The sequence below is a fragment of the Dipodomys merriami genome, unplaced genomic scaffold, assembly GCF_024711535.1.
Source record: "Dipodomys merriami isolate MVZ:Mamm:240054 unplaced genomic scaffold, mDipMer1.0.p SCAF_35, whole genome shotgun sequence".
Lineage (NCBI taxonomy): Eukaryota > Metazoa > Chordata > Mammalia > Rodentia > Heteromyidae > Dipodomys > Dipodomys merriami.
The window spans coordinates 14,431,466-14,453,689 of NW_027205048.1; the positions used below are offsets into that span (position 1 = coordinate 14,431,466).

Sequence of the window (22,224 nt, forward strand, 5' to 3'; positions counted from 1 at the left end):
CTGGATTGAGTTCTAGCAAGCCAGCTTAGGGCCAAAGTGGAATAAAGAGGTGGCAGCAGGCAACTACTGATCATGTAAGCTCTGTGCAGATGGAGAAGATCACTTTTTCTTCCCAGAGTGCCAACTAGGGAAGCTGGTGTTTGGGGGGCACTTTGCTCATGATACACCCACCTTTTATGTGCTAGTGACACTGTGAGGAGGTTCACACAGAGAGGGCCTGGTGCCAGAGATACCCAAACAGCAGGAGGACTGGCATTTCCTGTCCTGCCCCCAGGGAGGTGGCACATAATCCTGAGTAAGTAGAACGGGGCTCGGGGCCGACCCCAGGGTCCAACCTCACCCAGCACCAAACTTACACAGTGTCCAGTACCTGGCAAGAAAGCACAGATCCAGCACGCGATGATTCCCTGCTGCACTCCCTTAACTCCCTTAGCCCCATCTTGGTCCCTTCACCTATATCGTTAAAGGCCACATCCTCCTCCTGACCAGCTCCCTGATCTGAGCAAGTAACCGTGACCCTGTCTTAAAAACACCACAGGATTCAGGAAGCTGAGTCTTTGTGTGGACTGGACCCGAGGGTGGGGAATCCACTAAAAAATCTTCCTGAGCCAGGCGTTGGTGGCTCATGCCTGTAATCCTAGCTACTCAGGAGGCTGAGATCTGAGGATCACAGTTCAAAGCCAGCCCAGGCAGGAAAGTCCATGAGACTCATCTCCAATAAACCACTAGAAAACCAGAAGTGACGCTATGGCTCAGGTGGTAGAGCACTCACCTTGATCTGAAGAGCTGAGGGATAGCGTCCAAGCCCAGAGTTCAAGCCCCACAACCAAACCCCCCCCCCAAAAAAAAAAAACTTCCTGAAGAACTCCTAAGGCCCAAATGTCCTTTCTAATTCTTTCTGGGCCTCTCAGTGTAGAGAGCAACCACTGTAGCAGGTCCTATTTGGGGCTAATTTTCCACATTAGAAGGCACAAGGGCTAAGACTGCACAAAACACCACCACCCATGATACTTTGTTTAATTCAAAGTCAAATACCAAAGCAGGCGGGCAGACTTGTTTACCAGATTGATTTTAAAATGGCCTTCCTGGTCACCCAGGCTGCCCCACCCCCACGCTGCTTTCAGACACAGCTGGGTGGGAATTCAGTGACCTAATATCATTGGACAGATAATTCCTTGCCTTGGGGAAAGACTGGCAAAGCCCATGGCATCTGCCATTTCCAATCTATGCTTTGGAACAGTAACTAGGGGCCTGTGCCAAGAAGGGGGTGGGCAGCACAAAATGCCTTCGACAGTGGCTGTAAGTAAAACTAAAAAAAATCCACCTCCAGCCTTGTTGGGAGTCACTGCTGTGCATCTCAGTCAACTAAATCATCTCAAAGCCTGCGATGGAGAAAATAATTGAATTAAAGAGTTGCCATAACTCATTCAAGTGAGATAAAAAAAAAAAGAAGAAACAAAAAACCAACCATCCAGTGGGAAGCAAGAGAGTGAGGCAAAGATGGTCCTGGAGATAGTGAGCAGGGAAGAAGCAGCAACGGAGCTGGTTCAGAGGACAGATGGGACTTTCCTAATTGTCCCCAGACTCCTAGCAGCAGGGGTGGTAACTAAATGGTTTCAATTAAAAGTTAAAGAAACAGGGGAAAGCAGGCGGTAAGTTACGCCTGGTGCTGATAAGACTCACACGATCCAGTCTGGGTGATGCTATGTCCCGATTCAGACAGCCAAGTGTCAATGGCACACGAGCGGTAAAGCCATCCCAGCATGTCACCCTGACAAGGTGACAAGTAAATCTGTCTGTCAAGTGCACTGTCATGAACAGTTGCGTGAGAGTAAAGGAGTCAGGCACCAGGCACGAGGAACGTCTCCGCATTGGACCCCTTCCTTCTTGCCATGTGGCTTCCCCCCACACTCAGGGCGCCCTCCCTCTCAATGGAGGGGTAGAGAAGGGAACATGTACGATAAGCATTAGAGCCAGAGGGCCCAGGCCCACACTGGTGATTGGTAAGAACTGTGAGGTCATTTTCATGTCACAGACTGGACTATGGCACTGTGGATACTTCAAGAACCTGATCATGAACCCAGTACGTGTAAATATCCATTGCTTAAACCACTAAAGCTCAAGCAATGACCATATCACCCTCAGTGGACAGTAACACTGTGGTGGGGAGGGAGGCTGCTGCTGGCCTATGGTAGACGCAGGACCAGGCTGATGCTCAAGGCCATCCTGTAATACCCATGCCACATCTACACGGAGGAACAATCTAATACCCCAGCTCTGCTGGCTCATGTCTGTAATTCTAGCGACTCAAGGGGCTGACATCTGAGGATGGTGGTTCAAAGTCAGCTTTGGCAGGCAAGCCCATTAAATTTATTTCCAGTTAAGCACCAAAAAAGCTGAAGTGGAGTTGTAGAGCACTGAGCTCAAAAGTGTGCTCAGGTAGGAAACATCAACATCGATGTAGCATGAAACATCCCCAAGACCTGTTTACTGAAATTAACTACTAGTTTAATGGTGTGTGTGTGTGTGTGTGTGAATGTCTGATATACAAGTGTCCCAATTCTTCAGAGAAATTAACATTTCAATTCTGTTTTTATCTAGAAGTCATTAAACTGTGCAACATGAATTATTGGAAGTGTAACAGCGAATTAACGCTATTCATCAGCGAAGTCCAAACACTTTAGAGTGCATGGGTAATGAAAAAAGAGCTCCACATTTTCTATCTCTTCTCATTAAAGTAAACTGGTTTCCCCTCTCAGTATATAAAACTGTCTTCTCTTCATAGAATTTATACCACCATAAGCCAGCTCGCATTCTAAACTATTATATGCCTCCAATTAATTTTTGCAGCTTTTGCCTGAAAATTTAATGAGATAGTAGTGTGTGAGCCTGTGACCTCTGATTACATGTGTGTGCTCAGTATTCAGGTTGCTGTAATAAAATAACCTGATCCGAACAGGAATGGAGAGCATCTCCCATTTTCACAGTGCTGAAGGTAATGTGGTAACCAGGCCTATGTGCTTGACTCTTTTAAATCTAATTATGAAATTTACTGGCCTCAAATTAAACTACTGCTACTCATCAACCTGGGAGCAAAGGAGAAAAAAGAGCGGGTGGCATGATTACCCTGTTAGCATTATCCCCACCTCTGGTCCTGAGCTCCTCCCTGCCCTGGAGTTCCCACCCTACAGCTGGCCACTCCCTCTCTCTGCCCAGACCCACCTGAGTATGCACCTACCTCACTTCCTGCCCCCAGACCCCCCTGCTACCTCAACAGGGACTGGGGCCATGTGCTCCATCTTCGGGGAAATATGGCTCCTCTGATAAACCTTGTAATGATCTTTCTCTTGTGCCTGTCTGCCTCCGTGTGGTCCCCTGGGATGGCTGTGAAGGATTCCTTTCACACTCAGTATCACTTCTGTAAACATCCCCTTGAAAAGTTAAGATGGATGACCACTTGGCCAACACCTTTGACCTCTAACATGGAAGCGATGCCTAGAGCAACTGCACTTCTCAAACACAACCCTAGAACAGCAAAAGCAAGCACACAGGTAAACACAGTAGGAAAAATTCCCCAATGGCCAGATGCCTGGGCTCCTCAGATATACGTGCCAAAGGCGGGAGGCATCGTATTCACAGTTGTGTAATATTACACATTTGTGTAATAGCGGTGTGTGCGCAAGCATACGGTTGTGGGTCTGCACACAGGTAAGTACATACATGAATGAATGTCTGCACATGTGTGCATCTAAGTGCATGCCTATAGAAGTCAAGACAGAAATGAAAGGGAGGAGAGAGGCAAGGAGGCCGCAGTAACAGGTCCTCTGTGGTCACCTTCAGCAAGGTAAGCAGAGTACTCAAAAGGACAAAGGAAAAAAACCCACAACAGTCAACAGTACTAGTCTTCGCATCGTCATAAAGTAACTACTATATTTATCTCTTTTTCTGAAGCTACTGTAGGGGCTTAAGTGCGTTCAGGGCTCTGCGCCAGGCGCTCACCACTGGAGCCATACCTCAAGCCGTCTCTCTCTCTCTTTTAAACCATATTAAGATGTAAGACAGTCTTATCGGTAATTGGACTGTGAGACCAGACCATGCTGAGCTTTGGGAATGTGTTCCTGAACCTTAGGAATGCACAGTCCATTCCTAACTCACTCTGCTAATGATAATGACACCCCCCCCCCCCGCCCCACAGTGGCAGAGAATGAATGCTAACTAGAGAATATGCAGCACTCAGCAACAAGGATAGCCCCGGATGGTCTTTCTGAGTTAAATAGTCCTAGGACAGCCAGCATAGGGGGAGGAATGTACCATCCTCTGAAGGAGTGGGGGACTTATGACTATGGAGCCAACTTGGGGGCTGCCACTGATAGAGAAACTGGGGTGTGGGGTAGACACTCTACAAAGTGATCTGCTCTTCTCCACTGGCTCCCCTGCAACCCTGAGCACACAGCAGGAAATCTCAAGAGCCTCATTCTGACCTGGGGCCAAGCCCCTCTGAGCCAGGTAGGTGGGAACAGATCTCCAAACCTCATGTAATAAAACCCACCAGGTCAACTTGCCAAGTTACATGTATTGTTTATAAACACACATTCCCCTACAGAGGCCGACTGGAAAAACACCACCCAACAGTCACAGGCATCCAATCCCATACTCATACCAAGAACCAAACGCTTTAGGGGTGGGGAGTGGTAGAGGCTGGAATAGAACATGCAAGGTGTGCAACCGAAAAACAAACCCAGGTTGTCACCCCACCAGTGTTCTTGTTAAAGGCCAAGAAATCATTGGCTCTCATTACCCAAGAAATGAACAGACCACGTAAGAACATAAATCCTCATCTTGCAGGTGGATACCACATGCATGGACTCAAATGAAGTTGCAAACCAATGTTCAGCACACAGAACACATCCACTTCCCAGGGATTCGCTTCCAGAGCCAGTAGCTGGCCTAATCTTGAGATCTCCAAATAGAAAAAGTCCCTTACCCACTGACTTGCCTGGTCGGGGAAGGCCAAAGCCACAAAAGCCCTGAGCATGACACTCAGTTCCAGGCTTGCAAAGGACACCTCTCCCCACACTCCACCTGGAACAGCCCCATCATTCCAGAGGAAACACTCCAGAAAACCATCAATGGGTTCCTAGGAAAAAGGAACTCCTGAGTTGCTACAAACCCCTGCTCAAAGACATCACTGAGCTCCCTAGCAGCCAGGGGAGGTGGCATCTCTAAGAGCAAATGTGCCCAGAACTACACAGATCCCTTTGAAGCTGCCACTGCAGCGTGGCTGTTTGTCTGAGGTAGGCCAGAGTGGGTGGGCACCAGACCAGGAACTAACACAACCAATGGCACACTGTGGCAAGCAGCATCCTCAAAACAGGATTCTGCACAGTCTCAAGCACAAAAGCAGCAGAAAAAGGCCTGCAAGTTCTCCAGATCTGAGGTCTGGGAGAGCAGTGAATGAAGATCTCACCAAGATCACAACATACAAACACACCACACGGCAAGCCTTTGGGTGAAGAACGGAAGCTATTAACTGTGTTACTGGCATGCACAGATGTTGTCTGTTTCTAAAATTCCCAAATAGATTAATTAGCATATTATAAAGAATTTACTTCCATTTCCCCTTGACAGATCATAAAAGCCAAAACACAATGTTCAGTTGGAAACTGACAAGTGTATATAGCAGGAAAGGCTGCATTAACTTTAGGCAACAGTGAAAGAAAATGGTATTTATGATGTTTAGACACCTAATTAATTCTAACAGTGGAATGTCAAAAACTATACACGCATTTCTTTGGTAACCAAAGCCCAACATCAAACAAGTCAGTTCTGATCAGGAAAGAGGAGCCCCTAGCATTTCCCCTAATTTTTACACCCAGTACTGTAGCTGTTTGCTTTCTGGGTAAGTTGGTAGGGAAGAAAAAAATAAAACAAAAACGTGCAGAAGATCAAAAGGAGGCTTGAGGTACACTGCCCTGCACAGGCCATTAAGCTTAAATAGCATAATATATGTAAATATGAACGGGGTTCTAGGATACATGTCCACCTTTCACTTTGGCAATTAACTCAGCTGAAAGCTGAAATCCTCAAGCTCTACCTTGGGGGGGGGGGAGGGTAGGCGGGGGGAAGGGAAGCTGGGACTTTTCTGTCTCTTCAACTGGATGGTGTGGGGGACAGTGGGCTGAGGCAGAGGATACCTTCAAGCATTTTCTTCCCTGGCATGTTTAGGAATGACCCCTTGGGGGAGGAGAGCCAGGGAAGTTTAAGGACAAGAGTAAGAATAACATGTGAAACCAAAGTTAAGTTAATAGATGCAGAGTTGTCCTTCCCCCCATTCTTCTAGACTGCAAATCAAAATCTGCATTTAAATAGAGTATTTTTTAATGTGGAAAAGAGGAAGCCCTAGGGTACAAAGGTACTGCATTCTATATCTATGGGCACAATATTGCATTTTAAATGAGATGTGGCATTTTGAATCACTGGATGTATCACAATTTCCAAATTGTCTTGTTATTACTATTTTTACTAAATTCTCCCAATGTAATAGGCTAGGTTTCTTTGTACAGCCAGAGCTGTTAATAAAAGTAATGTGATATGACATCATTCCATCAATTTAATCTTGAGAAAAGATTACACAATCCTGGATTTCAAAAAGCTGTGGGTTCTGATAATTCCAGCCATTATTCAGTGTGAAATTCAAACAGTCTGAATTCATTAACATTGCTTGTTACAAATCTGCATTTTTAGACTTTGCCATAAAAATGCAGGCGTCCAAACCCAGTGACCTGAATCTAACAGCCTTTCATGTGAAGTGGTCGGGTTCATCGCTTCTTCAGGCGTGGCTCACGGAATAAAGGCTGATGGTGAGTTCTCCCCACAGCTGGAGGAAAACAAGGGCTACTCTGGCCTTAGGTCTCGTTGGGTGTCCTTACTGTTGGAGTATGGGAGACCTAACTCCCAAGCTTAAGACAGGGATGGTACTGGTGGTACAGCTTTTAGGGAGCAAACAGAGTCAGACTAAATTTGGCTATCTCATCTTCTTTCATCCAGTGACGACCTCTATCACATTATGATGCACAAGGTCTTCATCTGATGCAGACACCTTGATTACTGAACTTCTGTAAGAAACAAATCCCCTTTCTTTATAAGTCACCCAGTCTGCAGCACTGTTACAGCCACCCAACATAGACAGGCTCTTTGCTTAATGTTCAGGCAAAAGTGCAGAAGACTCAGTTTCACTGGAAAGTGGAGACATGTCCCCAGAGAAAGGGGCTCTTTACTAAACAGGTGTCCAGAATACCACACACCTGTCACTGGAATACAGAACTGCACTAGTGGCTCTACCTCATCACCTCTGTGCTAGCACGAATCAGCACATCCTCACAAGAGTGAGAAAGCCAGGTATACCAGTGGCTCATGCCTGGAATCCTCCTCAGGAGGCTGAGATGTGAGGATCATGGTTTGAAACCAGTCTGAGTAAGATTTTTAAAAAGCATCCAAGCTGGAATGGGGGGTGTGGTGTGGAGGAGAGTGTAGAGAGAGTGGAAGGAGAAGAGGAGGGCAAAGAGGAAGGAAGGAGAGAAAAAGAGGAAGGGAGGGAGGGAACTGGAATCTGACACAGGGAAATGCTAAATAGCTGGTTACCAGACTGATGGGAAAGGGGATATACACCACCTCCCCAAGTCCCAGGGTCTTTACAACGGTTCTATGCATGCATGTATGACCGAGTGCTCACAGCCAGCTCAGAGGCCTTCCAGTGGGAAGACTATCCCGGGACGTCTTCCCCCAGCTGGGGCAGGTCCCACGTTGAGCCTGTAGCTGTGTCCTACTTCATCTGCTATGGATGAGGGTAAGGATGCTGATGAGCAGTCTTCCTTTCCTAAGCCCTTCAGTGTATGAAGTACCTGCTAAGCCATCTTCAATACTGTTTCATGGAATCCTGACAACTCTGAAATTGAGTGTTTCCATCAACCTCATTAGGAAGGAAAGAAGTGAATCTGAGCAGCAGGCTTTGTGGGACCTGGGAGTCCCAAGGTCAATGTCATCAGGCAGCCACGGCCAGCTGCAGGGTCCCAGACATGCCAGCAGGACACTGCCCTCCACCCTATACCAAGTCCACGCATAAGAACAGAGCTGTCTCCTGACCGGGTCCAAAGCTGCATATAAGCTTTGTGGCTGTCATCAGGCCTCACAGTGCGGCCCTTAAGCCCCGGGGAAGATCAGAGGACAAATCAATATGGACGCTCATTCCTACAGGAAGCAGCAATGAGGGCTGTGGTTTAGAGGTCATCTAATGTTGGAATTAGCCAACAGCACTGAGCTGCAATTGAATTATGAGAAGCCAGAAATCCTGTATTCTCATCCTAGAGAAGGTTTGGAACCAACAGAGGGAACACACACACACACACACACACACACACACACACACACACACACACACGCATGCACGCACGCACGCACACACGGGAGTCCCTCCCCCAACACACACACACACACACACAAATACTGACTTCTAAGACCCAAGAGCCAGCCCATTTGAAGGAATTTGAAACCGAGTCATCTGAGCTTTGCTCCCAAGAGATGGAGGACTTCATCCGTTGGGCCTTCCAGCTGTCTTCAAGCTCGCAGCTCCTTCCATTCATGCAGACATTCATAGCATCTCCAGATAAAAGGAGAGCGCAGCCCCTCAGCTACAGAAGGCTGACTTCCCCCTTCCCCAACTGCACGTCAGGACACAGGCGGGGCAGGCGTGTTTGTTTTCCTGGAGTAGAAAGCTCAAGAACATGGCCGCATCATTTCAGAACATTTATACTCCCCTGAACAGGCAGTGTAGCATGCTGGTTTGCCTTCTGTTTCCAGAAAACTCTCACGGCTAACATACAGCAATCTGTCCTTCCAGACAGATGCTTTGCAGGGTTCCTGCACGGATCCAGCCTACTATATACCTTCCAGCCCAGCTGCAGTCTGATTTATTTATTCAAAATACATTGTGGGGCAGCAGGCATGGCGGTGCACACATGTAAATCCCAGCCTTCAGAGGCTGAGCAGAGAAAGGAAGATCTAGAGTTAAGGCCAGCCTACAATACAAGCCCTTTCTCAAAACAACAATTAAAAATAAACCCAAAAGCCTTCAAGAACATCTATACTATGCAGGTTAGACTCAGAAGTTCAGGGAGAATAATAAATGAAATGTATCATTCTGCATCAGAGAGCTTGCAGAAACCACTCTGGAAGGTTATGTTTGTAGTCAAAACTTTAACTTTTAACTTAAGTTCATTTCCTATATTTTTACTTCTTTTTTCTTTTTGGTCAATCATGGGGCTTGAACTCTAGGCCCGGGGCACTGTCCCTGTCCCTCAGCAGCTCTTCAACTCAAAGAAGAGCTCTCTACCACTTGAGCCACGGCGCCACTTCCAGTTTTCTGGTGATTAATTGTAGATAAGAGTCTCATGAACTTTCCTGCCCAGGCTGACTTTGAACCGCGACCCTCAGATATCAGCCTCCTGAGAAGCTAGGATACAGGTGTGAGCCACTGGCACCCAGCTTGCTTTTTAAAAAATTTCACCTGCTAGGAGTCAAAAGGCACAGAAAGAGACCCAGTCCTCAAAGACAGAAGTCCTCAGTTGCTAGGCCAGCAGTGGCTTGAGGCTCACTCCAGACAACCAACCACCCTCCGCTCAGAGAGTAAAGGCACAACTGTGTGAGGAAGACAGGTAGGGCGCACAGGTAAAGAAGCATGATGCCCAGGAAGGTCAGCCCAGGAGCTGCCAACACCACCTGTTCCTCCCTCCCAAGCTTATTTTCCAGAGGTCCCAGGTTTCCTCCTGGGAAGGGCCAAGGATCTGAAAGGCCTTGTCTAAGCAGATCCACCTTTACCCATGTCCTAGACTGTCTGCCCGGTGACTCAGTTCCATCTTCCAAAGGTGGAGACGACACTGCTCAAGACAACAGATTCCATCTAACCACAGAAATGGTGTGGTTGCAAGGCACAGGAAGCAGATGCCTCAGCCACCCAATCTTGCTGGCCACCAATCGATACTAAAACACAGCACTACAATATTGTTCTGAGCAACCGAGGCGGTCTCTGAAGTGGATGGGACTGGAGGCTCACTGGATATGGAACTATCAGCCTGGAACAAAGATGGAGACAGAGTAGGAAGGGGAAGACACTGTGCAGAGGCATTGCTGTGGGTGAGTTCACACTGACGGAGAAATGGAAATGAAAGCCTGTAATCAGATGCTCTGAACTGCTATTCATCTGCGGGTTGTTTTCTTACCCTTGCACATTAACATCATTTTTCCCTTATGTTCTATCTTTTTTGCACATATAATTAATTTTAACAGCTTCTGCAACTTATCCCACAGGTTGTTGCTGTTTCTTTTAAACAGTATACTGCTGAGAAATTGATTTGTTTGCTTTGTGTGCCTAAAGAAGCCACATTATGAAATATGCATAAATGTCACTCACTGTCCTGGCTGCTTCTCAGGATAAATGCAGAAACAAGTCTGGTTTTTACCTCTGTACTCAGGGAGCACAGTCTCATGAACTACCCAGGTGCCCACACACAAATACCAGTGAACTCCGCAGCATTTTCTTTTAAAACCTGCTATTTAGTCCTAACAGGTACAAGTCTAGGGGAATTATCTTAATTGGTATGTAGAAAGAATGAATGGCAAAAGCATTCAGTTAACCACGAAGACGTTACTTGTAACAGTCTAGAACCAGGTGGGAGTTGCCCTGCTTGCCAGAAATAAGAGAATCAATCAGTAAGAAAAGCAAATGCATCCCATTGGTGCTAGATGGATTCCAGTAGGAGAAAGCCATGGGCAACAATGCTTCCTGCCCTAGACCTGGGAACCAGCTCCCAGAGGAACATAGAATTCTCTGCTACTTCTTAGAGAGCTACACTACAAAAATAAATAAATAAAAATGCATTTAACTCTCCGCTTCTTAAACAAAGGTGAAAATCAAGACTAGGCAATGGTACAAAAGTAAAATAAAATAAAAATCCTGCCCCCCACCAGGCCGTGGGCTGCTCAAAGGCAGGTCCTAGCAGGGGCTCGGGCCATGGGTAGGCTTTCCTTAGCATCTGTGTCTAGGGGAGCTGCTTCAAGTTCAGCTCTCTCAACTGAGGAGGTGGGTGGTGTGTTCCTCCCGAAAAACCCACTGAAACCACCAAACCCAGCCACGGACAAATAGAAGACGCTCCATACCTTGTGCACTCCAGGAGCCATAAAGCAGAGATGGCAATGCAAGAATACCCCTGGTTGCAGACAGTACCAGCTGATTAGACACATCAAAGCCCCATTTCCCCACCTCTTCATTTCCACAGCTACACCTGTAGCTCCACCCCCAACTTGATACTAAACCCAAAATGCCATTTCCTCCAATAGTCAGGCCTTTTCGGTCACACCAATTTCTTCCCATTCTTCTCCTCTCTTAGCAGAAGGACCAAGCTCCAAGCCTGGGGTAAGGGACAGGGCCGGGTAAAGGAGAGAAGCTGATCACTGACATTGGTACCCAGTTTCCCCACAGAATGGGGGTGGTATACTCAGTCAACTGTGGGGGCCTTGGGCCAGGCCCAAGTCCTCTCTCAAGTTTGCTCAGGGAGGGGCAGACAAAAGTCTTCCCTGCACAAAACCACACATAGCCACCTCTGCATGGACAACAAACAATCCAAGGCTATCCCTTATCATCACAGACCATGTGGTAACCCTAACTAGATTTGGCAGGAGCTTAGTGCCATTATAAACCGAGGAATGAGCTTCCATGAATAGCAAATACCGCAAGAAGTCATCATCAATAACAAAGTGATTTCCATGACATGGACAAAGCCAGTAATACCTGTGTGGGTCTATAAAGGTTCCCACCAACAGGGGGTGTGGGAAGGCGGAGTTCAGGGTGACCTCAGGTGTGCAGGAAGGCGCTCCATGCTGATATAGGCAGTGTCGGGCTCTTCACAGATAAAATGGGGTTCTTGACCTGGTCATGAGGACTCTCACAAAGGGAGGAAGGCCATGCACCTACACCTTCCAGCACTGTGCCTAAACTGTGTGCTCCCATGATGAGACTGGGGGTCAGCCACCCGGAGAAAGGGTTGCCCTAGCCTGCTTAAGCTTAACTGTAGCCTTCCCCAGAAGCTCTGCAGCAGGAACAGCTGGAGCTCCATCCTGGCAGGGAAGCTAATGTGGGTTGGAGGATTCTGTTACATGAGGGACAGTGAAACCAAGACCTTCTGTTTTGTTCTGTTCCACCCAGCTTGGATTAGAACCAGCAGCCCTGGTGGGTGGAAGTCGAGAACACCATTAATATAGCAGGAAACCAAACCCACCAAGAGAAGCCTGGGGCTCGACTTGACTCTGCCCAGTCCTGGCTCTAAAAACAAGACGGGATGATTACTCTCATCCTGAGAGCCAGACTCAGATTTTGAAGACACGAAGACCACACCAACACCTGGCATTTACCCAGGGGAGGCCGAGAGTGGCTCCTACATGCTTCGATTCTGAAAACACAGAACAAAAACCAAGTGTTCTGGCTAAGGATCCCCTCCTCTCTGCAGAGAATTGTCCAGAGCCTCTGGGAGCTCACGGAGCCCATCCCAGCCTCCTAGCTACCCTCATTTAGTCTCCAAGATGAAAAGCCCTGCACATCTTCCTCTGGTTTGTGGTTTACAACATCACTAGTTGTACCTCTTGCCTAAAACTGGTACAGGATCACAACACCGAGGAGGAGCCGAGGAGACGGGAGCTGGGGGAGCCCAACAAAATGCAACTCATCTATAGTCTGCATATCATTTATTTTCTTTTGTTGGTTGTGGGGCTTGAACTCGGGGCCTGGGTGATATCCTTGAGCTCTTCAGCTCAAGAAAGAGCGCTCCACCACCTTGACTCATATAGTGCCACTTCCAGTTTTCTGGTGGTTAATTGGAGATAAAGAGTCTCATGGACTTTCCTGCCCTGGCTTACTTTGACCTTCCATCCTCAGATCTCAGCCTCCTGGGTAGCTAGGATTACAGGAGTGAGCCAGACACCCAGCTTGTAATTATCATTTTTATTAATGATAATTTTATTAATGATAATTTTATTAATGATAATTTCTTAGGAGAAAACTGAAATGGGTACTGATTTTGTATAACTTTTTACAAGGCCCACAAATCAAGCTATCAAGTCTGTTATAATATGAACATACTATTTACATTAGGATATGCTTAAAAATACTGTGACAAAAAATGCCATATAAATGACTTTAGTGCCACTTGGCGGCCATAGCTATGATGGAATTGTAGGCTTTTCAATTTCCTTTCCTACCCACATTAAAAAAAGAAAAGAAAAGAAAGATGTATCAAGGGCCTGGAATAGTGGTGTACAACTGTAATCCCAGCTACCCTGAGGCAAAGGAGCACTGTGGCAGATGCCCAATCCAGGAAAAGTGATTCTGAGACTCTATCTAAAAGCAAAGAAAAATAAAAAGGATTGGGGCATGGCTCAAGTGTTCCGGCACTTGACTAGCAAGTGAGAGGCTCCAACAAAGGTCAGTCTAGACCAGAGATGCCAACAGGTGAACTTCCTGGTTGAAAGGAACATGTACTTCTTACTCTGGCCATAATCAATGTGTCTAAGTTGCTCTGATTTATGGACAGCAGGCCAGGCTTTTGGGAGTGGCTGCTGCAGACAGCCTCATTATGGGCAGAAGTGTCCTCACGTGTTGGTGGCCTGCTGGTGTGATTTTGGGGAGTGAGTCTGAGAAGTAGAACACATCTGTAAGGGGTTTGCCACAGAGGGTTGAGGGGGGCGCTTATTTTTGTCCTAGGCTTCTCTCTGCTTCCGGTAGTCACAAGATGAGTGGCCTCTGCCACATGCTTCCAGCTATGGTATTCTGCTCCACCAGAGGCCAGGATCCACAGAGCCAAAGACTAAGGATAGAAATTTCTAGAAGCAGGTGCTAAAATAAGCTCAGCCTCCCTTGAGTTCTATTTATTAGGTATTAGGTATCAGGGCACAGCAATGATAAAAGTAATACAAAGCTAGTACAAGTGATGAACACAGCACTGGACATGAGAAGTTTAAGAGCAAAGTTTAAGAGAGCAGTGGGGAAAGGTTAGCGCTGGAGCTGGTTAGCAGCCAATGCGTACTGCGGACTTCACAAGTCATCATCACAGCACTGCCCATGCCACAGTGATGGCCAACTCCAGTGCTGCAGTCACTTCATCTCTGAAGTGTTATACAAAACTCTGACTCAACAGAGTACCAAAAGCGCAGACACTAGGAAGCACCGTAAAAGGACAATGTCGGGATACACATGGTGCCCAGGAAGCAATGTTCACAGGAAGTGTGCCGAGATTTCCTTCTGACACTTGAATGCATATGTAGAATGTTAAGTGTTACTTGGAGATGGAGATCAACACTAAATTGAGTCTTTGAGTGGTCTCATTATTAGGTGGGTCAAATGAGAATGCCGTTAAAAACATCCATTTCACCCTTAGACCGCATCTCATCTGCAAAGGAAAGGCTTTCCACTCCCATGAGAGTGGGAAACATCAAGTGCCCTGAAATGTTCGCTTTCCAGAGGCAGGTGGGACCTAGGTCTTACAAATGGAAGACTTCAGAAGGCAGTAGACACGACCAGGTCACAGAGCTGGCCCCCTGTGGAAACCTCATTTAGTCCAGCATTCAACAGAGACTAACACTGTACCGTTCTAACTACACAGTGACGGAGACAGCTTGAGAACTCTACACAGATTCGAGTACACAGACACTATATGGCTAAGAACCAGAAGAGAGAAAAGCCTCGGCTTGAAAGGCCGAAAGCCAAGAGCAATGGCCACAACTTAATGTTCCTCTCAAAGAAGTTTCCTCTGGCAGCTCATGTACCCCTGCAAAGATCCATACCAAGGCCTCTTCTGAGAGAGGTAACTGGATGGGTATGAACACCATGTTCCGAGTGTCTAAATCAAGTATAATCTTAAGATGTTGGAGTGTGTGTGTGTGTGTGTGTGCACATCTGTGCACAAGCAGGAAAGAGTGTGGGAGTGACCTTAGCCCACCTACCCGTTTCACCAAGATGTAGGTCCCAGGCAGCTGCATGGCTACACCAGTGAGCAGTTTCCCAAGGAAGGGAGGGAGACACCCAATCCAAAGCCCACTTGGTTGCGTTCAGGTATAGCTTGGACCTCTCCCCAGGGTCATCCCTTGGGGCTCCAAGGTTACAATGGTGACCTTGACCTTCCTCCTAAACAAAGCTTGTCCCTATTGGGTTAGACAGAAAGGACACTGAGCTCATACTTGTCTTTTTGTTTTTGAAGGACATTGGTAGTTCAAGAAGAAATTTTTTTTAAGGAGTATAAAAATCAATCTTATCAAAGAAATAGATACGAAACTTTTTTTGAAGAAGATCCACATTCTGTGCAAAATAGCTAAAGGCATGTTGGAAGTAAACCAGAGCCCCAAACCTTGCTGTGGGTACAAGACTGAACAATAACCAAATCAATATGCTCTCCACCTATCTCCAAACAAGTACAGACAGAACCCAATGCTCTACTCCACCCCACCGCACGCCCAATCCACTCCCCCAGGGGGAAAAAAATTGTTAGCCATACAAAGATATCCAGAGGCTGGAAATCGAGAATCACCAGCAAGCTGCTTTCTTTCTAAAAACATCCATCTACCATTTTACAAGTGATGGAGGTGGCATGAGACCATCTCCCTAATTCATTTTTATTTCTTTTAATTAATACGTCGAGAGGCTCTAACATTATTTCCATCCTGCCTTGAGTTTCCTTGCAGTATAATTTCCATTGACTTATCTCTCCAGCAGCAGCAAGAATCACTTTCCACTGAACTGGATTGCTTCAGAGTTCATTACATGTATTTTGCTTTTGATAAATGAAAATACTAGATGCAATTAATTGAAAGGCAATCAATAGGATCCTGCTATTAGACCTCCCTGTGAAACAACCAGAGACTGCCCGGGTTCCACGGTCATCAAACTAATTGAAATCCTGTTCCGAAGGGGATCTGAGAAACGCCAAGTTTTACCTGGAGATATTTTACAATAACTCACCAAGATAAATGTGTCCACAAACTCTATAGTTCACGCGATGGGTTGTCCGTCTCTTTAAGGGAATATAGCTTCATTGGTTCACAACAATTTAAGGTGAAGAAATTCTGAAAGAAAATGGAATTGAATCAGTCAGGTTGAAGCCATGATTTTGTTTATAACTAGCCAACTGTTAATTGCATTTTTCCAATGCCTTTGACTCCAAGCTACCAGAGGTTATTAAATGGTTTCATTAAAAATACTATTTGTCTTGCTGGAGTCCATACCAGATCAAATTAAACAGTAAAGCAGCAGAACAAACGAACCCTTTTCATCCATTCTGACATGAAGCCAAGTGTGCAAAACCAGAAGGTGCTGCCACCGTGCCATCCCCATGAAAATGACATGTGACGCAGCGCACAAGGGGCCAAACAGCCAATGCCTCCAAGCCAAGAGTGCGGGGAGAAATATGAAATGACAAAGCGCAATGTGGAAAGTCCATGGTTCATAAGTGCTGACAACTGTTAATCTTCTGTGAGGCTGACGAACGTTTGCAGTTGTCCATTAATAGAAGCATTTTAGCTTACTACTGACATTGATTACTCAGTTAAGAATTCAATCCTAATGTTCAATAAAAATCACACTTTCCTGGCAAATGCAATATGAAACGAGGGATGCATTAAATAGCACTCACGTTTATTTTACCATACACGGATGAGGGCAAATAGATGGTACCGGCTAGGTCATCTGACTGGCATCCCATCCACACAGAGGCATAGGAGGGAAGGAAAGCCAAGTCAACACTGGCTGATTGAAAAGGACAAACATCTGGCCAGCAAATATGTCATGACTATGGCTTTTCCCTGAAGATGGAACTTCACCACTGGGGTGGCTATGTAACGGGACAGCCCACTTAGAAGGATACGCCATGGGAGAAGGGGAGGACTGTATTACAGATATAAACAGTTGCTTCTCACCCAGACTTAGGCTCAAATGCCTGATTAACATACAAAAAAAAAAAAAGAAAGAAAGAAAAACAAAATCACCTGTACCAGGCACTGGTGGCCCAAGTGATAGAGTGCTAGCCCTGAACATAAGTCAGGGACAGCGCCCAGGCCCTGACTGTAAGCCCCAGACTGTCATCAAGAAAGTCCCAGTTATTCTTCAATTTTTAAGAAGCTATAATTTCCTCATTTAAAATGGTAAGAGTTGTACAGTCCAACTTTTATTATGTGGCTTAGTGGTAGAGTGCTTGCCTAGCATACATGAAGCCCTGGATTCCATTCCTTAGTACTACATACACAGAAAAGACCAGAGTGCTAGCCTTGAGCAACAGAAGCTCAGGTACAGTGCCCAGGCCCTAAGGTTCAAGCCCAAGGACTGGCCAAAATAACAATAATAAAATAATATCAGAGCCTGGCACTAGTGGCCCACATGAGTAATCCTAGCTAGTCAGGGGGCTAAGATCTGAGAATATTAGTTCAGTGCCAGATGGAGTAGGATATGTCTGTAAGAATCTTATCTCCAATTAACCACTACCAAAAAGCCAAAGTGGAAGTGAAGTTGTGGCTCAAGTGGTATAACACTCTATCCAGGATAAGAGTGGGGGAGGGGCAGCAGGAGAGAGGAGAGCCAGGAAGGGGTTGTAGGGGGAAGAGAGGGGAGGTAGGGAGAGACAGAGACATCGAAGGGGGGAGCTTCGCCAGACATGATGCATACGCATGCCTGTAATCCCAGCAATGAAGAGGTTGAGGTGGGATGACTGACAGAGATTAATCTGGGCGTGGACAGACTTGAGGGCTAGCACTGGATAGACAGCAAAACCATATGTCAAAACCAAACAGGGAGTGTGTGTGGGGGGGCACATTCTCTCAGGACCTAATCCAGTGATATCCCCTGTGAAGGCATAGCAAGTCATAAAGAAGGATCACAGGATCCCCTACACCCCCTATACCCCCTCACCCCAAGAAAAACCATGTCCCTGTATTTGTGGACATCACTGTTTGGAGACTGACAACCAGCTTCTACTCTTCAACTAGAACCAAGAGAACCACCATGCCAAGGTATCTGTGGGGCCAAGGGGTAGGGGACTCATAACCTACACCGCCCCTCGCATAGACTTTTGTTTCTGGATTAGTTCCTCATACAACACAAGTGCCATGTAAACAGCTGGTTTGTTCTCACAAAACCATCACTGTACTAAGGTTTCACATCAGTTTTTTCATGTGTGTGTGTGTGTGTGTGTACATACAGCACTTCTTTTGCTTTGGTTTCTTTCTCGGGTAGGGATCTTAGGCCTTTCCTCTTTTGTCTTCTGCCCTGCTTGGATTACAGAATGCCCCACCACAGTCCTTTGCCCCCTGCTTAGCTGGCATTACAGGAGTGCACCACCACACCTGGCTCTTCAAATGTTTTCGATGAGAGGTTTGCTGAGTCCATGGATACAAGGGTTGGCTACATACTGGGGTGGAGGGTAGCTTCTATAACTATGCCAACATGGTCAAAAAGCAACTCACTGCCCTGCAACCCCACACCAGCTCAAAACCCAAACTTTCCACTTTAAGGAGAAAGTGGAGACGACATTCCAGCCTCTTAAGTGCAAGGACAGGAGGGACACAGTCTTTTAGTAGTCCCAAGGGCCTAATGACACAAGCTACATCCATCCACTGAGGCAGCGTGACTAGCAGACTCCTATCCATCTCATACAGGTGTCTTCTGGAATGCCTCGCGAGCTTAACTGCCACCTCCCAGTCTGCTTCTTAAACTCCTTGCGCAAAAGGGAATGAAATATTTAACAACAATATCATATTTGCATAACTTCAATGTGCTTGTCTCCATTTGCCCTGGGCTTCCTTATTTCTATTTCTTCTCCTTGTTCTTTCTATTATGCCTACATGAAGCAGACATGAACAGGCTTATGTATGTACAAATACCAAAACCATAAGGACATTATCTACCTAGTTCAGGAATTTTAACCCTTTCTGGAAGGAAGGAAGGAAAAGGATTTGGGGGTCTAAATTTAGCAATTCTGTAACAATACTATTTGCTTTGAAACAGAAGTCTGGGGACAATACAGAAACAGGTTATGATCAGAATGGTATGGGTTCAAGCTTTTAATCTGAGAGACTCCAGTTAAATTCACAGGAACAGACAGCTCTGCCTTGCAGAAGGCTTCACAGGTTAACAGTGACAGTCCACTGAATCGTAAATGGGAAATTTGGAAGAGCCCGGAGCCTGCCCAGCAACCAGCAACAGCTTTTGGAGTGGATTAAAAACATTAAAACACTTGGAAGATATGGCAATCTTGAAAGCTAGATACATTGTTACTTGAAGGTGGAAAGAAATACTCAGGAAGACTGCAGCTACAGAAAAGCTAAAAATTTCCCAGTGCTTGTTTCAGAAGATACTTGCAGGCTGTGCCAGGGAAACGTTTCTTAGCAGGATTTCTCCAAGAACTTCCGAGAGTATACAATGAGACGCAGAGGTGACTTAGCTACTAAGGTCATGCCCCACCCGAGGCCTGGGGAGGTGCAGCCAAAAACACCCGTCATCCCCCGCACCACCTGCAAGCTCCCTGTGCTGCCTCTGGCTGAGGGTCCTCTCTGGCCTGGGCCGTGCCCAAAGTGGGTGACAAGCAGGGACACCAGCAGGCAGGGCATCCCAGGAACATCTTGGATGAGGGCTGCTGGCCCTTGGGCTTCCACAGGAAAGGAACTAAGGATTCAGGACTCCTGCCTAGAAGGGCTGCTCCACTTGGGAGTTTGATTTGCTCTCTCCCTAAGGCAGGCATGAGAAAGTAATATTCTAGGTCCACAGGGGATAAAGTCGACTTTCTCAAAACTGACTGAGCTTTGGAAATTCTGCCTGCCCTGAGCCCCGTGGGCAGGTCTTGAAGGAAGCCCGAGAGGCACGGTGCACAGTGCTCCCAGGAGGGCTGTCCCGGCCTCGGGAGCGCACTCAGCACACAGGCCCACAGGGCCCCGCGAGTGCTGAGCCAACGCCCTGTGGGCCACTGCCCCTTCGGCCACATCTAGATCAGAGTACCAGCCCTCCCTCACCTGCCAGCCGACATCCACCACAGCCCAGGCTGTGTCAGCGATGGGGCCGCAGAGGGGACTTGTGGCGACTCCCGGGAAAGAGGGTGTGGAGAGGGGGTAGCCGGCCTCCTCCCAAACCCTCCACAGGTCCTCCTGACTCACTGGAAGAGCAGCCAGGCCAAGGCCTCAGGCAGAGGGGTCACCAGGATGCCAAATTCCTGGCCACTAAAGTAATCTGCCTGTGTCGGCAGGCTGGAAGTCCCTCTGGACGGACAGACAGACTCAATCAGCCAAGCAGCAGCCCTAGAAGAGTATGATCCAGAGGTCTCTTCTTTCCACTTCCCTCAACAGCTCTCTACATACCTGCTTTAGGGCTGTGTCTGCCTTGAGTGAGATCCTTGCCTACTGGGAAGGCCTTACCTCCCCCTCCCCCACCAGGTACATCCCTGACACAAGGAGCCACCAAGCAGGCAGGGAGGTATATGCTCAGGGCTGCTGGGGTACCCCAGAGCAAATGGGGTGCAAGAGATGGCAGCTACAGGGGTGGCAGTCTTCCTGTTTCTCTCATCTAACCCCACTGTATCCATCAGCAGGACACGAACACAATCTGCCCTTTAACCAGGCACTAGGGCTGCCATTGAGATGGCAAAGCCTATTGTGCGTCAGGTGCCTGCCCTCAGCTCTAAGAAGGTGCCCGAGGCCAGGGTCATTGGACAGGAAGCAGTGGTCCCATGGGAAAAACAGGGACCTGATGGTGTCTGCTGCTACCCATCGGACAAGACCAGACACTGAGATGGTACCATCTAGAATGCTGACACTCTCATACTGGCAGGCCATTCTCCCCACCACTGCCTTGTAAAGAATAAACCATATTAATTAACTTGGAAACAATTATCCTTTCTTGAGGGGGGGAGGGAAAGCAAATTCTCTCTGCACCCCCCTATAATACAGCCAGTTGGGCCACTTGAGCAGAGACCTTAAGGTTGGCACTTCACTATACTCCTGATGTCCAAATGTCTCAATTTCAAGAAGGAAAATGTCCTCCGGGCAGAAACTTTACACACACAGTCTTCATGGAGAAATGTTTATGGAAATTTAGTACTATTAAATAAATACACTCAGAGGGCTTTAGGTTTTAAGAATGTGAAAAGACTCAACAGCCAAGATTTGAGAACGCTTGTCTTCAGATACAAAGACGTCCGTGGAGAACTGTAAGGAAAGTCTTGGACCTCTGCCACTTTCAGAAGGAAAATAGAACGGGATATGGTCCCAGTGTTGTCTCAGATGTAGCCAATTAATGTGCCTGCTCCTTGGCCCTATCCTTGGGTTTCAGACTTTTTAACACCATAGAGCCAACAGACTGGAGGAGAGCTGGGTGACAGAGACAATGCCGGGAAGCTGGTCGAGCTTCAACAGCCTGGGACCCGGGACCACCCGCCCCTCGGCCTTGTGACTGCAGAAGGAAGATACAAATGAGGGCATGGGAACAGCAGCTGGGAAGGTTTGGTAGTGACCAGAGAAAGGAGCATGGAAAACAAATCGATAAATAGGTGCTGCCAATCAAAGCTGGTGTCGGGCAGTTATGGAAAGGGGGGAAAGCAAATATCCTGAGCATCAGCCCACACACCGACGTCATTTTGTGAACTCAAGCTGTGTTCCCACACCCAGAACTGCCCAGCTGGCAGGGAAAGCAAGGGCAGCTACTGTGTGCAATCTGACCGGGGATCCCAGGGTCCTGACCGGACCCCCAGGGTTTGTTGTAAGTGATGGTACACAGGGCCACGTACAAACCTTGGGAAAAAGAAAAGGAAAAAGAAAGAACTTCCCTTAGAAAAGATGAGGATAACCAGGCCCCAGTGGCTCACACTACTGGAGGCTGAGATCTGAGGATTGCAGCTCAAAGCCAGCCCAGGCCAGAAAGTCTGTGTGATTCATCTGCAATTAACACCGGGAAACCGGAAGTGGCACTGTGGCTCAAGTGGTAGTGCTTGCCTTGAGCTTAATAGCTGAGGGACGGCGCCTAGGCCCAGAGTTCAAGCCCCACAACCGACAGGTGGGCGGATGGGCAGAAGAAGGAAGGAAGGAAGGAAGGAAGGAAGGAAGGAAGGAAGGAAGGAAGGAAGGAAGGAAGGAAGGAAGGAAGGAAGGGAAGGA

The 22,224-nt window shown here is 47.3% G+C and overlaps 1 protein-coding gene across 6 annotated transcripts in view; it reads right to left on the minus strand.

Moving 5' to 3' along the window:
• Positions 1 to 22,224, minus strand: part of Ctbp2 (C-terminal binding protein 2) — a 125,077-nt gene that overhangs the window by 64,457 nt on the left and 38,396 nt on the right. For all 6 annotated transcript variants that reach the window (XM_069988265.1, XM_069988268.1, XM_069988263.1 and 3 more), the window contains exon 2: positions 16,058 to 16,161. The gene's annotated coding sequence lies outside the window, so the exon portion shown is untranslated. The remainder of the gene's footprint in view (positions 1 to 16,057; positions 16,162 to 22,224) is intronic.